General features: G+C 39.0%; 1 long non-coding RNA gene across 4 annotated transcripts; it reads right to left on the bottom strand.

Annotated features, from left to right (window-relative positions):
* Positions 1-311: 311 nt before the first annotated feature.
* Positions 312-10,857, bottom strand: LOC140197722 (uncharacterized). 4 transcript variants are annotated; one of them, XR_011885998.1, is made up of 4 exons: positions 10,819-10,848; positions 3,836-4,494; positions 1,921-2,035; positions 312-1,122 (listed from the first exon to the last, which is right to left on the bottom strand). It is a non-coding gene; the product is annotated as an uncharacterized lncRNA (long non-coding RNA). The 4 variants fall into 4 exon arrangements; XR_011886000.1 differs by having other exon boundaries at positions 313-1,122; positions 3,836-3,998; positions 10,819-10,857; XR_011885999.1 differs by lacking the exon at positions 10,819-10,848 and having other exon boundaries at positions 313-1,122; positions 3,836-3,998; positions 4,374-6,918.
* Between the last annotated feature and the right edge of the window lie 5,852 nt (positions 10,858-16,709).

Genomic DNA, 16,709 nt, shown 5'->3' with positions numbered 1-16,709 from the left:
ACTGGTAAGGAAGACATGTAGAAAAAAAAATATGAAGCAAAGGAATGCATTGAAAGCTAATGATGCGAGGTACAATCTATCCTCAAATAAATCGTAAAGGGGCAGTGAAAACTTATGTACCAGTCTCCTTTCCTAGGCAATACAAAGGAAACCCATCAACAATGGGATCTAGTGATGGAAAATCAACAGATAAGTGGGGTGGATCTAGACAACCGTGAATACACGATAATAAGAGTTATGATTAAAGGACAAAGCATAGTTAACGATTGGACCAAGGAAATAAGAGATGAATACAAGAATGGGAGATTCTTTAAAAAGTATTTAATGAAGTTGTTGGTTGGTTGGCATCCACGTCTCGAAGGACAATGGGTGATGATGATCATAATCACAAGCCTGGGCGGAAGGTATGGAGATCCTGAGATGCCCGGTTGTCAAGATCTCCCTCTCGTCCTCACCAGTAGTCCAAAGGAAAGCTCATAAAGCAATACGTTTGGCACCAGCTTGGCTACAGGTGCTGTCAGAAGGATGTTCAATGATGTCCAGCTTCCTTAGGGGCTCCACTGCGGATTTGCTGTCTGAGTTTACTCCCATAAGCCCTCATCTCTCCTGAGGCTGCCCACAAGGCAGTGAGGCTATTTACCCATAGCTGGGGATCTGGTTCATGAGCACCAGGGTGTGCCCACACACCAGTGAGGCTGCGTGCTACGTGTGCAGGGGCCAGACCTCCTCCCCATCCTCTGTAGTTCAGTCTGAGTCCGAAAGGAGTTCAGTTTCCGTGTGTCACCAGCGAGGAGGCACGACATGAGGCTTGTTGTTGGAGAAGCTATGTGCTGGTAGGGAGAGACCTACACACTCGGCTCTCCTTTTCGCGAGACTGCTAGCCAGCGGTGGAAGCTGAAATTGAGAGCGACAAGCGCTCCCCACTACACTACCACTCTAGATGTGTTACAACAACCAGCTTGACAGTATTTTACTATATATTACTAAAAAGGCCAAACTAGGTTAGGATAAAGAATGCAAAGACGAATCTGAGTGAAATTGCTAAAGTTATGAATAATGAAAGAACCTATAAAAACTTAAGTAACAAAATGAAATTGAGTTTCCAAGAGCTGGAAGATAAACCTGTAAGTAATGACAAAAAGAACAATATTGAATACTTTTTCACAATTAATACCATGGAAATTATGAAAAACATGACATAAACCACAGGAAGGAACCAAAAAGAATGAAAATAAATATAAGGTAGAAAGAAGAAGCAGCTGTTAAAAGTCTCAAGGAAGATTGTTCCAGATGGAATTCACTTGTACATACTGCACCATCTATTATAAAGAATCACCAGCTGGTTAAAATATTGCCAATCATAGGAAAGAAATCATAATTTTTTTTACAGATGCAAAAGATAAACACACCAGGAACTGAAAATAAAATAAACAAGGCCTGGATTCTGATGAGAATCAGATTAAAATCTTTTCAATGTTTTCTTACTACCAATCATAAATGCTTGCGGGAAATTGGCATTTATGTTGGCTATTGAGTAATAAGGGATCACTGTCTCATTTACATATTGGGCTATTTTGAATTTTTCAATTCTCAAATATTGTATAGGCAAACTTGGCTAGTATAGGGAGCACCAAAGGTTTCTCCTCAATTGGTGATGGCAAGTGTCCTTTTTTGTGGAAATGTGACTAATTTGTCCAAGTTTGACGATTTGCATTTTTATAAGTCTCCAAATCACTAACCAATGTCCCAGTGACCCACTTTAGATAGTACATATGATGTACCAGCAGATAATCAGATAATTGTGCTAATTTAAAGAGATTAAAACATTGCAAGGAAATATTGAATGACATTCAGGAATTTTTTCTGAGCAGTCTACAGTGACATAATAACAGAGAAAAGGGCATGGAAAAAAGTACCTACCAACTGAGAGAGATGAAGAGGCTGGTGTGAGGCATAAAACAGAACAGTCCAATGGGCTGAATGACATTTTATTTTTGGTGATGCAGACTGTGTAATTGAATAGAATTTCTTTTATCTATCAAATAAATAAAAATACTTAAATATAATTTAAAGAAGCTGGCATCTTGGTAGCTAATGTTTTATCTTCTAAATCTCTATAATCCATCCAGATTAAATTAAATCATGAATTTAGTTTGTGACTACTTAATAGATAACAGTTCATTCATGGATTTGCAAGAGGTCCAGTGCTTATTACTATTCAGCAGTAGCGTTTTAATTAATACAGAATAAAAATTGTTATGCGTTTAGATTCCTTAAACAGTGGACAGATCAATTAACAGTTATATAAATTGAGACAAGAACAGGAGTTTATAGGTTAAGGGTGAAAGGTGAATATTTAAGGGGAGCCTGAGGCAGAACTTCTTCACTGAGAGGCTGGTGCAAATGTGAACAAGCTACCAGCAGAAGTGGTGGGTGCAGGCTCGATTTCAACACTTAAGAGAAATTTGGATAGATGCATGGATGGGAAGGATAGTCCAGATGTGAGACAGTGGACTAAGCAGAATAATTGTTTGACATGGACTAGATGGGCCAAAGGGTTGTTTTTGTTCTGTAAACATGTAAAACTTACATGCTTACAGAACCAGCAACCAGCATCCAGGCTGACTAGAGCTGATTTGGACGAGCTCACCTTTCTGAACCTCTAGAATGATTAAATCAATGAGATCATAAGTGATCTATACACTAACTCTGTGGATTTTAATTCATTTGCTGAACAAGAAACCAAACTTATTTTTGTTATTTTCAATTGCTCCCTCCATGTTTCAGGTTTTCACTCTCTGAATAGTCTGGCTCTAATTTTAGCCCCCTCCATTTCAGGACTGTCATCAAGAAGAAGAAAGATCCACTGTTTCATAAATCCTCATAATGAAAAGGTGGATACTCCTAAATTCTTCTCCTTATGTGGAGATTGCAGTAAGGCAAAGGTTAAAATAATGTGCTGATAGAGACAGTGTGCAGACATTGTAACAAAGCAACACATGGCCTTGAGAACCTAGTTCCCCTCTTCACAGGTTGGGACTTAAAATCAGCAGACAAACCTAGACGGGATAAGAATGCATAGGATTATACCACACACACTTGCTATTGGACAGTAAGTTTACTAATTCTAAGGCAATTGTGACCTTTAACTTGGGTTTTTTTTCATTATTAATACCTGAAAAAAGGAATTGTGAGTGGTAGCTATTGTATACATGCAAATAATGGAATTCAAAGGTGCACAAGTTTCCATTGGATCAATAACTGTATAAAAATCCCCATTCTGATATGTCAGACATTTTAATTCCACGTCCCACTCCCATTCCGATATGTCACTCATTTTAATTCCACGTCCCATTCCCATTCTGACATGTCTATCCACGGCCTCCTCTACTGTCAAGATGAAGCCACACTCAGGTTGGAGGAACAACACCTTATATTCCGTCTGGGTAGCCTCCAACCTGATGGCATGAACACTGACCTCTCTAACTTCTGTTAATGCCCCACCTCCCCTTCGTACCCCATCATTTATTTATTTATTTATTGTTTCTTCACTCTTTTTTCTCCCTCTGTCCCTCTCACTATAACTCCTTGCCCATCCTCTTGGCTCCCCTCCTCCTTTCTTTCTGCCTAGGCCTCCCATCCCATGCTCCTCTCCCTTCTCCAGCCTCGTATCCCTTTTGCCAATCAACCTCCCAGCTCTTAGCTCCATCCCTCCTCCTCCTGTCTTCTCCTGTCATTTCGCATCTCCCCCTCCCCCTCCCACTTTCAAATCTCTTACTATCTCTTTTTTCAGTTAGTCCTGATGAAGGGTCTCAGCCCGAAACGTCGACTGTACCTCTTCCTATAGATACTGCCTGGCCTGCTGCGTTCACCAGCATTTTCTGTGTGTGTTGCTTGAATTTCCAGCATCTGCAGATTTCCTCGTGTTTGCGTTTAAAAATTGACAATTTTGATTGGAATTTTCAATACAGTTTGGTGACAGGGGCTGAACTGTTGTCCTTGTCCACATGTAAATAAAGTGTAATTAAGAAATTAGTTAATGTTGTCCAGTTAAACATTAACAATGCTTCAACCCCAGTACACCCACAAAAACATGTAGATATACCCTATGTTCTAAAAATAGTGACATACATTAATAAATGTTTCAGTATTTAATGGAAAATGATATTAGCTAATAACTTATTTTTATTGAAACTTACGGGTTGTAATTGGTTTTGAAATGACAAGATGCAGTTGTATAAACAAAAACAACCTTAAAATAGAACAACGCATCACAAGCAGCCGGTTGGCTGAAGTGCATGAAAGCCCATTGCGGTACTGTACAGGCAATGATTGGTTCCGCAATGTCTACGTGCATATCTGGGACAACTTACAGAAAAACACAGCAAGCCAGCTGATAACAAAGACTGAATGCATTCTGCATCTTGGTTCCAAATCACCCCAAAGTTCAGAAATGGTCCGATTATCCTATGCCTGGTCTCAATGGCTTTTGAACTGGAAGACAGAATTACAGATTTCCAATGGCCTGCAGGTTACTGCGTTCATAAAGTTATTACTCAGGGAACATGGATGCAATTAGTTATCTTTCAGCATTGGTAGAAATGCTACCAGAGCAGAGAAGTGGTCCTGAATGAAGCACACTGCATGAGTCATAAAATGCAACCATTCAACGGATCAGTGATCACAGACGATAATTGCAAACACTCAGTTATGAATTGTCAGATAACTGTAACACCTTGAGCATCACAACTTTTAAAAATTGATTAAATTAAAATTTTTTAAAACTTCAAGAAATTGACTTATATGGAGAGGCAGATAGATAAACAGCCATCAAGTTGAAATGCTAACTCTTCCATGCTACAAAAGCTTTAAAGATTTTCCAAAATTCAGAATTCCACCTTCCTTGGCATGTTGCTTTAATTCTTTGCCACACCACATTATGGGATATCTACAGTATGATTCTTTAATTTTGTTGAAACATCACTGAACACTATTAACAACATTTCTCTTTCCAAGATCTTACATAACCTGGCAATTATTTCCAGCACTTGAGTTATTTACACTTCTGCATTAACGTACAAGGGCGAGAAAGAAATCTGTGTGAGGGCAGGAGCCATTAAAAGGGGCAGGGCTCGCTGCGTGTGAGTTTCACTTGGAAAAGTGAAAAGAAGTTCGATTTAAATGGAGCAGCCATTGTTGGAGTGGACAGGGTTGGAGTGGGTGAATTGAGGCTTTGGCTCAAGAGGCTTCAGCAAGAAGTGGCTGAGGCCAAAATTTACTCCTGGTAAGCTTCTTTTCTTTCTTCGCTATTACATAGGTAGAACAGCAAGAATGGAACCCCGGGCAATTGTGTGCTGCTCCTGCATGCTTGTGGAAAGTCAGGGTGACCCCTCAAGTGTCCCTGATGACTACACCTGCAAGAAGTGCATCCAAGTGCAGCTCCTTGCAAGCCACATTAGGGAACTGGAGCTGAAGCTGGATGGCCTATGGATCATTCCAGAGAAAAGGAGTTGATAGATAGAAGCCACCAAGAGACAACCACACCATAGCTGCATGAGGCAGATAGCTGGGTGACTGTCAGAAGTGGAAAAGTGAGTTAGATAGATACATTTATACTGAACTTTGTACTAAGTACACATATATCACCATATATGTTACCCCTGTGGCTGTTGTCAATAATAAATATACCACCTTGGATACTGTTGGGTGGGGGTGGGATGAACTACTAGGAGAAAACTGCGAAGTCCAGGTCTTTGGCACTGAGCGTGGCTCTGTGGCTGAGAAGTGAAGGGGGAGCAGAGGAGTGCAGTGGTGATAGGGGATTGAATAGTTAAAGGGTACAGACAGGAGATTCTGTGGATGTGATACTCTGGATGGTATGCTGCTTCCCAGGTGCCAGGTTCAGGGACAACTCAAATCAAGTCCACAGCAGTCTTAAGGGGGAGGGAGAGCAGCCAGGCATAGTGGTGCATCTTTCTGCCAATGAGATAGCTGGGAAAAGAGAAGAGTGAATATAGAGCAGTAGGAAGGAAGCTAAAAAGCAAGACTTCAAGGATAGTAATCTCTTGACAGTTGTCTCTGCCACATGCCAGTGAGTATAAGAATAGGACGATATCACAGGTGGAACGTGTGGCTGAAAAATTAGTGTGGGGAGCAGTTATTCAAATTTGTGGATCATTGGGATCTCCTCAGGGGAAGGTACGACCTGTATAAAAGGTACAGATTACACCTGAACTTGAGAGGGACCAATGTCCTTGCGGGCAGGTTTGCCAGAGCTGTTGGGGAAGACTTACATTAAGTTGGCGGGGAGTGAAAACGAGAATGATAGGTCAGATGATAGAGCAGTTGGTGTAAATATAGATTCAATGTATTGAGAGACTGTGAGGAAGGATATTCAGTGAATGGGGCATAACAGTCAATTGGATGGGTTGAAGTGTGTTTCCTTTAATGTGATAAGTATCAGGAACAAGGGGTGATAAACTTAGAGCATGGATCAGTACATGGAAATACGATGTCGTGGCCATTGCTGAGATTTGGCTGTTACAAAGGCAGGAATGGCTGCTAGACATACCTTGTTAGTACAAAAGTGGTTAGTATTTACATGGGAGACTAGGTTCGATTTCACAGTGGGGAGTTCCGAAGATTTTTGAGGTGGCACAGTAGGATAGCGATTAATGCAATGCTGTTACAGTATCAGTGATCCAGGTTCAGTTCCTCTGCTCATGACTGCATGGGTTTCCACAGGGTGCTCCAATTTCCTCTCACATTCCAAGGACATACAGGTTAGTAGGTTAATTGGTCATGTGGGTATAATGGGGTAGTGTGGGCTTGTTATCATGCTGTACCTCTAAATAAATAATAGGGTGGGGGGGGGTAATAGAGGAGGGGTGTGAAATTGCCAGTCAGGGATAGTATCAGTAGGGACACTGTTGATCAGGGTTGACCATGGATGTTGTGTCCTACTGTTTACACAAGCCAGAGCAGTACGATATGGAGACCATGCATCAGGCTCCCCCTCTCCACACAGCTGAGGAATCCAAAGGAACGGCAGAGACCGATACCGTTTGGCACAGGTGGCATCACAGGGGTTGCCAGTCAGCATTGTACTCAACATGGGATGGCCTTAGTGACTCCAGCTCTGGATTTTTTCCTCAGAGTTTAGTCGCGAAGCCTTCCCCATGAGGGGTATAGCAGCAAGGCAGCGGAGGTTTGAAATCAGTTTTCCTTCTAGATGAGGTACCGATCATGGCTGACCAGGGGCTCTGCCTGAAGCAACTGGTTGTTAGTCACCAGTAACCAGTCTTCTCCCCTTCTCCTGTCAGTAGAAACAGTTCCACTGGGCTTAGTAATTAAGCCACACGTGAAGGCTAGGAGCTGGACTTGGTTGCAAAGGTTATTTGAGAGACACGGCATTGGGAGCATTTAATGGGTATTACCACTTATCCCCCCTACCCACCTCTGGCTATGGCGACCTTAAGGAGCCCAGAACTGTAAACAGGTTGACTAGAGGAGAGGCTTTATAGGACCTGGTACTACACAATGACCCTGATCAGGTGACATATCTCAGTGGGTGAACATTTCGGAGCTTATTTACATAACGTGTGTCGAATCCTTCCTGTCGACACCTTCTGCTACATCTTGCACAAATGAGACCACAACTCCCTGACCTTCAGCATAGCCTTGGATGGTAGTAGACGGTATGGGGAAGTATTTAATTGGAAGAGGGCGAATTATAATACTATTAGGCAGGAACTTGTGACCATAAATTGGGAACGGATGTACTCAAGGAAATGTGCAATGGAAATGTGGAGGTTGCTTCGGGATTACTTACATGGGTTTCTGTATAGGTTTATCCCATTGAGTCAGGGAAAGAATGATAGGGTAAAGGACCATGGTTGACAAGTGAGGTGAAACATTTAGTCTAAAGGAAGAAAGAAGTATTCTTAAGATTTAGAAAACAAAGATCAAACAAGGTACTGGAGAGTTATAAAGTAGCCAGGATGCAACTTAATAAGGGACTTAGGAGAGGTAGAAGGGAACACGAGGTCTTGGTGAGTAGGATTAGGGAAAACCCCAAGGCCTTTTATATGTAAGTATAAGGATGACTCTTTCCCCGTGGGTTGTCACCTTGTCGTGGTGGAGAAGCTTATGTGGTTCTGTGATCCCGAGAGCAATGGCGTCTGGAGCTATGCTCCTGGTAGGGTCACCCATGGCGGTAAGGTCGAGGGTGAGATCCCTGACGAAGAACAATCCAACCAAGACCTCAACGGTGGAATAGGCGGACAAAGTTACTTCGAATTCAACGGCTGTGAAGGCGGATGGAGGCTGCAACAAATCCATCAGCTCCAATCCTCATGGCTTCCATGCCATTGGAATCAGTTGGTTGATTTGTAAAGTATCGTGTGCTTCTTGGAGCGCAATGTCAAGTACACGTTAAACAAATACATGCACAGGCGTCTTCGCTCTGTGGGCCACTTCTTCAGAATGAAGACCATCATCCTCGATCTTGAGGGATAGCCACAATGATAAGGATGACCAGAGTGAGGGTAGGACTGATCAGGGATAAAAGAGGAAACGTGCCTGGAGTCGGAGAAGGTAGGGGAGGCCCTTAATGAACATTTTGTCTCCGTATTCACCAGAGAGAGGGAATGTGAGGTCAGCTTAGAACAGGCTAATGTGCTGGAACATGCTGAGGTTAGTGATGCTGTAACTTTCGAAAAGCATTAGGATACACAAGTTCCCAGATTACTACAGGAAGTGAAGAAAGAGATTGCTGCACTGTCGTCCATGATTTTTGAGTCCTTAATGACCACAGGAGTAGTAGTAGTACCAGAAGATAAGAGGATGGCAAATGTTATTACTTTGTTCAGGAAAGTGAGTGAGGATAACTCTGGGAATTATAGACCACTGAGTCTGACATCAGTGTTGGGCAAAGTATTGGAAATATTTTTTAGAGAAAGGAATTGTGAGCATTTGGAGAAGCATAGTCTCATTAGGAATAATCAGCATGGCTTGCTGAGGGGTGGGTCACACCTTACAACCCAATTGACTTTTTTGAGGAAGTGATAACACAAATTGAAGGTAAAGCAGTTGATGTGATATAAATTGACTTTACTAAGGCACTTGACAAAGTTCTGCATGGTAGCCTCATTTAAAAATCTACAGAAATGGGATCAAGAAAAGCTTGCATGAGGATTCTGCAGGGAGCGCTCATGGAGTGAGGTCGTCTCTCTGGCTTCGCTCCATTCCCGTTATCCTTCTTAACCTATGATCTCCTTGATCTAATCAACTTTAAGTACACCAGAAGACTTACTTTATCTCTCTGAATTATCGATTAATTGACTTCCTTTTGTCAATCGCAACTTTTGAGCTTAAAGAAATGAGTACGAGATCTAAAACCAAAGATGGGAAAGACGCTGATGGGAACGGAGGAAAGAAGAAAGGTGACTCTAAACCAACGGAATTAACTTACGAAGTTATGGTGAAGTGTTTGGAGGAAATGTTTGAGCAGCATCGGATAAAATTATCTGAAAGTTTAACTGCTCAATTTGAACAACATCGTCAAAGCCTTAATGAAGATTTAAAATCAATCACGGAATCTTTGAAATTCCTGAATGCTGATGTTCAAAAACACGATGCAAAAATTTCTGAGCTGGATACTAAATCTCAGAAGACGGATACAAAAGTTGAGATCTTAGAGAAGAATCTAGCTTCGACTACTAAACAGCTCCAACAACTTAAATCCAAAGTTATTGATCTTGAGAATCGATCGAGAAGACAAAATTTACGTTTAATTGGCCTACTCGAGGATGTTGAGGTTGGAGATCCTGTAATATTCTTTGCTCAACTTTTAAAGGATTCGTTCTGTTCAGTTTTTCCCAACGATCCTCCATTACTCGATCGCGCCCATCGTATACCGTGGGTAAAGTCGGCAGCGGCTGTTTCCAAACCCAGACCAGTTATTTTTCGTTTCCATTATGTTAATGTTAAAGAACAACTTCTCCAGATCGCTCGTCGACAAGGGATGATCAAGTATCACCAGCATTCCTTCAGGATAGTTCAAGACTACAGTCCTGAAGTGATGAAGGAACGACTGACTTTTAAACCTTTAATGTCGGAATGCTGTCAAAAAAATCTCAAACCGGCACTACTGTACCCTGCACGACTCAGAATCTCTCTTCCCGATGGAAATCGTCGTGTTTTCCACTCTACAACTGCCGCTCGGAGCTTTTTGGATGATAATTTCCCATCTGATACAGACACCCTCTCTTAATCTGTGTTTGGTGCTTTCAGCACCAATTTTTTTTTCTCTCTCTGGTGTTTTTCTTCAAAATAAACCTTCTACTACTGTGCGATGAAGGTTTTTTATAAGTTTAAGATTTTTGTTCTTTGTTCTTTACTATAGTGATTATTCTATAACTTATATAGAATATTTATCTTCTGTGAATAACATCACTTTCCCTTAGTTAACCTTTTGTTTTAATTTATCCTTTTTTGTTATTACTAATGATCCGATCCGACGGTCATTTGTAGTTATATGCTTCCTATTTTTGATTTTCGCATAATTAAAATGGCGACTTGTCTTTCTTTTTCTATAATTTTTATTTTTTTTCGGGACGCCATGTTCTTATGCTTCTTCTTCCCATAATCCAGTTTTCTTATTTTGGAAGCGTTTTTTTATTTACTCGTTTATAATTAACTAATTATATGCACTGATACTGGTTTCTTTTATTTTATATATTTTAGTAATTTTTACTATGGAGACTAATTTACAATACTGTTTATTTTTCACATATTAGTCTTTGGGAGGTCACTTACCTAACATATATTTTTGGAGTTGCCCCGTGCAGAAATGGGGTTAAAGTTAGTATTAGTTAGCGCTTTCTTCAGCCTTCTTTGGCTCAGTTCGGGTTTCTACTTGGGGTTGGGGGAAAGGGTGGTCTTTTTCTTTTTTAATTTTTTCTATTGGGCTGATTCAGAACTACAAAGATGTCCCCAGTGTCGAGATTTCCGGTTCCTCTCTAATCATGTATTCCTCTTCCGATTTCATGAGCTCACATTATGGTTAACCCCTTACTCACCAAAGGGTTAATTTTTAGTTATGGCTCATTCTATTAATTTTGTCTCTTGGAATACAAATGGTTTAAACCATCCAATAAAACGGAAAAAGATTTTCAAAATATTCCAAAGACTGAATGCTCATATTATCTTTGCTCAAGAGACTCATGTAAGGAAAGAGGACAGTCAACGCTTCTTTAAGTTTTGGAAAAAATAACAATACCACTCAAATGCTCAAGCCAAAATTAAAGGCGTTTCAATTTTTATTGATCCCTCAATTACATTCATTCATCAAGACATCATTTCAGATCCTAATGGCAGATTTCTGTTAATTACGGGGGTACTTTTTAATAAAAAGGTCGCTATGGTTAATGTTTACGCTCCAAATGTGGATTATCCTGAATTCTTTAAACATTTACTTACTTCCCTTCCTAATTTAAACAAGTATATGTTGATAATGGGCGGTGATTTTAATTCATGTTTGAATCCCATGTTGGATAGATCCACAAGTAGTCCGGCTTTACCGAATAAGTCGGCTACTATTATCAACTTTTTTATGTTGGATGCTGGGATTTCAGAAATTTGGAGATTTCTACATCCAAATGATAAGGAATTCTTTTTTTCACATGTTCACCGTTCTTTTTCCCGAATTGATTATTTTCTGATTGACTCTCGTTTGATTCCATATGTAGTTGATTGTAATTATGACATTATTGCTATTTCAGATCATGCTCCATTGAAACTTTCCATCAAGTTAATGGATACCTTTTGTACTACCAGACAATGGCGATTTAACCCTATTTTGCTTCAAGATCAGGACTTTGTCAAATTTATAAAGGAGCAGATTGATTTCTTCTTTTCAACTAATACTACGGATGAAGTTTCCAACGGAACTGTTTGGGACGCCTTTAAAGCTTATATCCGTGGTCAGATTATTTCCTATTCGGCCGGTTTGAAAAGACGTATTAATAATGAAATACTTCTACTGGTTGATAAAATTAAAGAAGTTGATAAAAAATATGCTATTTCTCCTAGCAAGGAGCTGTACAAACACAGAGTTGAACTCCAATTGGAACATAGCTTATTATTAACATCCTTGATCGAAAATGAATGAGAACTAGAAGTGATTTTTATATTCATGGTGATAAATCGGGTAAATTACTGGCTAACCAATTGAAATTTGATTCGGTTAAACGTCAAATTACTAAGATCCGCAAACGGGATGATACTTTCACAGTTGATCATGTTGGGATAAACCAAACCTTTCAAGAATTTTATACCTCTTCATATCATTCTGATTTTCCTCATGATTCTAATTTCATGCATGATTTTTTAAGTAAATTGCGTTTTCTGAAACTATCTCCCGAAGATTGCCTATCATTAGAAACTTCCATTTCAGAGGAAGAAATAATAACTGCAATCTCATCATTAAATTCCGGTAAAGCACCCGGTCCCGATGGGTTTACAGTGGAATTTTTAAAATTTTTTTCCTCCATTCTTTCTTCTAAGTTGTCTAGAATATTTAAGGAAGCAATTAGTTTAGGTAAATTACCACAATCGTTTTATGAAGCCTCTATTTCCTTAATTCTTAAAAAGAATAAAGATCCTACGGATTGTGCATCCCACAGACCGATATCTCTTCTGAATGTAGATTCAAAAATTTTTTCAAAAATTCTAGCTACTAGACTGGAGAAGGTGTTACCTCAAATTATTTCCATGGATCAAACCGGATTCATTAAAAATCGCTATTCATCTTTTAATATTAGGAGGTTAATGAATATTGTTTATACCCCCTCACTTACTACCCCGGAATGTATTATCTCATTAGATGCTGAGAAAGCCTTTGACAGAGTTGAATGGCCTTATTTATTTAATGTTCTTGAGAAATTTAATTTTAATTTGACATTTATATCTTGGATTAAATTGTTATATTACTCCCCGGTAGCCTCGGTCTGTACAAATAATTATAGATCTCCTTTTTTTCGTCTTTTTCGCGGTACTAGGCAAGGTTGCCCTCTTAGTCCTTTACTATTTAATATTGTTCTTGAACCTTTAGCAATTGCTATCCGTGACTGGCCAAATATTGTTGGTATTACCCGTGGAAATGAAATACATAAACTATCATTATATGCAGATGATTTGTTGTTATGTATCTCTAACCCGGAGAAGTCAATTCCTGCTATCTTAGATCTGTTAGCTCAATTTAGTAACTTTTCTGGTTACAAATTGAATCTTAGTAAGAGTGAATTATTCCCTTTAAATAAGCATGTACCTATTTATGGACGTTTACCATTTAAATTGGTTACTGATTCATTTATATACTTATGGATAACAATTACCAAAAAATATAAATATTTATTTAAAGCTAATTTTTTACCTTTAATTGATCAGATTAAACTTTTATTTACCAAATGGTCCCCAATCTCTTTGTCTTTGATTGGTGGGATTAATTCTATTAAGATGATCATTTTGCCTAAATTTTTGTATATATTTCAATCGGTTCCAATTTTTATCCCAAAATCTTTTTTTGATAACGTGGATTCAAAAATTTCCTCATATATTTGGCAGAATAAAAATCCTAGGTTAGGTAAAAGATATTTACAGAAATCCAAGAAAGAGGGGGGACTTGCCCTCCCAAATTTTAGATTCTATTATTGGGCAATTAATATTCGATATTTAAAATTTTGGCTACAAGATTTGGACGCATCTTTAAACCCTCATTGGGTAAATCTTGAATCTAATTCATTACAAGGGTTTTCCTTGGGTTCGGTCTTAGGAACTTTACTTCCTTTTACTTCTTTTAAATCATATAAACAAATGAATAACCCAATAGTTAAACATACTTTACGTATATGGTTTCAATTCCGAAGATTTTTTGGGTTTAATCAATTCATTCTAGCAAGTCCCATTATATCAAATTTTCTTTTTCAACCTTCCATGATGGATCAAGCTTACTTTGATTGGAAAACCAAAGGTATAATATCTTTTCGCGATTTATTCTTGGATAACTGTTTTATGTCTTTTGATCAACTCTCTAATAAATATAACTTACCCAGATCTCACTTTTTTAGATATTTACAGATTAGAAACTTTTTAATTACTGTCTCTCCTAATTTTCCACACCCATATCCAATGGACACTTTGGAAAAAATCTTAGACTTAAATCTTTCTCAGAAAGGTATAATAGCAATTGTATATAATATAATTATGAATTTATGTCCTGATGCCTCTAATAAAATTAAAGCTGACTGGGAAAGAGAACTTGAGATTAATATACCGACTGAAAAATGGGAAAAAATTCTTCAGTTGGTGAATTCATCCTCTGTATGTGCTAAGCATAGGTTGATACAGTTTAAAGTAGTTCACAGGGCTCATATGTCCAAAGATAAACTATCTCGTTATTACTCTTATACTAATCCAATATGTGACAGATGTCATTCCGAGATAGCTTCTTTAACTCACATGTTTTGGTCATGTCCCTTGTTGGAGAAATATTGGAAAGATATTTCTGATATTATTTCAACGGCCCTAAATCTAGACTTACAACCTCATCCAATTACTGCTATCTTTGGATTACCAATGATAGACTCAAATAATTTAAACTCTTCATCACGAAGGATGATTGCATTTCTTACTTTAATAGCTAGAAGGTCCATCTTGTTGAATTGGAAAGAGATCAACCCTCCTACAGTATTTCATTGGTTTTCACAAACTATGGTGTGTCTGAATTTGGAGAAATTAGAAGTGCAGTTTATGACCCTTCTATTAAGTTTGAAAAAATTTGGAGGCCATTTATTCAGCATTTTCATTTGATGTAATTTGATCATTTCCAAACTGGTTTTATTTCTCTGTACTGTTGTTGGAGGGGAATGGAGGCGTCGACGCTGAGGTTTTCTTCTTTTCCATTTTTAAGTTGTTAGTTTTGCCCAAGTCTTTTAGTTTAGTTTAGTTGTTTTTTTTTTCTTTTGGGGTGGGTTTTTTTTTCTTTTTTTTGTCTTTTTCCTTTTTTTTTGCTTTATATTATCCATGATCAGTTCTACATGTATGGGAGTTTTGGTAATTTCCACTATTTGGTTTTGCAATTACTCTTTTTTTAAGTGTAACAATACATCTCATATTATCTGTATTATTGCTATGTTTTGTTTCTATATTTTGAAATTAATAAAAAGATTGAAAAAGAAAGAAGAAAAACTTGCATGGATTTAGCTTGGCTTGCCACACAAGACAGAGAGTGGAAGCAGATGGAGTGTATTCTACCTGGATTTCTAGGACCCCTGCTCTTTGTGATTTTTATAAATGATTCAGATGAGGAAGGGGAAGGATGGGTTAGTAAGTATGCACATAGGTCGGTGGTGTTGTGGATAGCATTGTCATAGTAACCTATGACAATGGGACACTGAGAGGATGCAGAAGTGGCCTGATAAGTGGCAGATGGAGTTCAATCCAGGAAAGTGTGAAGTGATACACTTTGGAAGGTCAAACAATGGCAGGATCTTGGGGCCCAAGTCCACAGATCCCTCAAATTTGCACGCAAGTTATTAAGTCATACAGCAGCTCTCTGGGCAGTATTCCCTGGAGTTCAGGAGAATGAGGGGGGATATCATAGAAACATTCCAAATTAGATATAGCAAAGTTATTTCCCATGGTAGGAGAGTCTAGGACAAGAGGGCACAATTTCAGGATTAAAGGATGTCCTTTTAGAACAGAGATACGGAGAAATTACTTTAGTCAGGGGGTAGTAAATCTATGGAATTTGTTGCCACATGCAACTGTTGAGGCCAAGTCATTGGGTATATTTAAGGCAAAGATAGATAGGTTCTTGATTAGCCAAGGCATCAAAGGGTATGGGGAGAAGGCAGGGGAGTGGGGATGACTGGAAGAATTGGATCAGCCCATGATTGAATAGTGGAGCAGACTCGATGGGCTGAATGGCCTACTTCTGCTTTTTATGGTACATTAGCCTTCATTAGTCAGGAGATTGAGTTCAAGAGCCGTGAGGTAATGTTGCAGTTCTATGAGACTCTGGTCAGACCCACACTTATAGGATTGTGTTCTCTTCTGGTCATCTCATTGCAGGAAAGATGTGGATGCTTTAGACAAGATGCAGTCTGGATTAGCAAACAGATCTTCTGAGGAAAGGTTGAGTGAGTTACCTTCAGGACAAATGAGGATGAGAGGAAATTTGGTAGAGGTATAGGAGTTGATAAAGGGCATAGAGTGCATAGTCAGCACCTTTTTTCCAGGGTGGCAATGGCAAATACAAGAGGACATACTTTTATGGTGATTAAAGGGAAGTATGGTGAGGTATGGTGGGGTGGGGGAAAGAGAGGAGGTGAGATAACTGGGGTAGTTTTTTTTAAAAAACACACACACACACACACACACACACACAGTGGAAAGTGCCTGTAATGCACTGTGGCAGGTGGTGATAGAGGCACATAATTTCGGGACATTTTAGATACTCTTAGATAGGCACACAGATGAAAGGAAAATGGAGGGCTATGTAGGAGGTAAGGATTACATTGATCTTGGAGAAGGTCATAACGTTGGTAAAACATCATGTGCCAAAAGGACCGTACTATGCTACATTCTTCTGTGTTCTATATTCCAAAATAGATCAATAACCCAGAAAGAGATTACTGAGTGTACAC

The sequence above is a fragment of the Mobula birostris genome, chromosome 5, assembly GCF_030028105.1.
Source record: "Mobula birostris isolate sMobBir1 chromosome 5, sMobBir1.hap1, whole genome shotgun sequence".
In the NCBI taxonomy this organism is placed as follows: Eukaryota; Metazoa; Chordata; class Chondrichthyes; order Myliobatiformes; family Myliobatidae; genus Mobula; species Mobula birostris.
The sequence above is the reverse complement of the archived record's forward strand: the minus strand, read 5'-3'. Positions and strand labels throughout refer to the sequence as shown.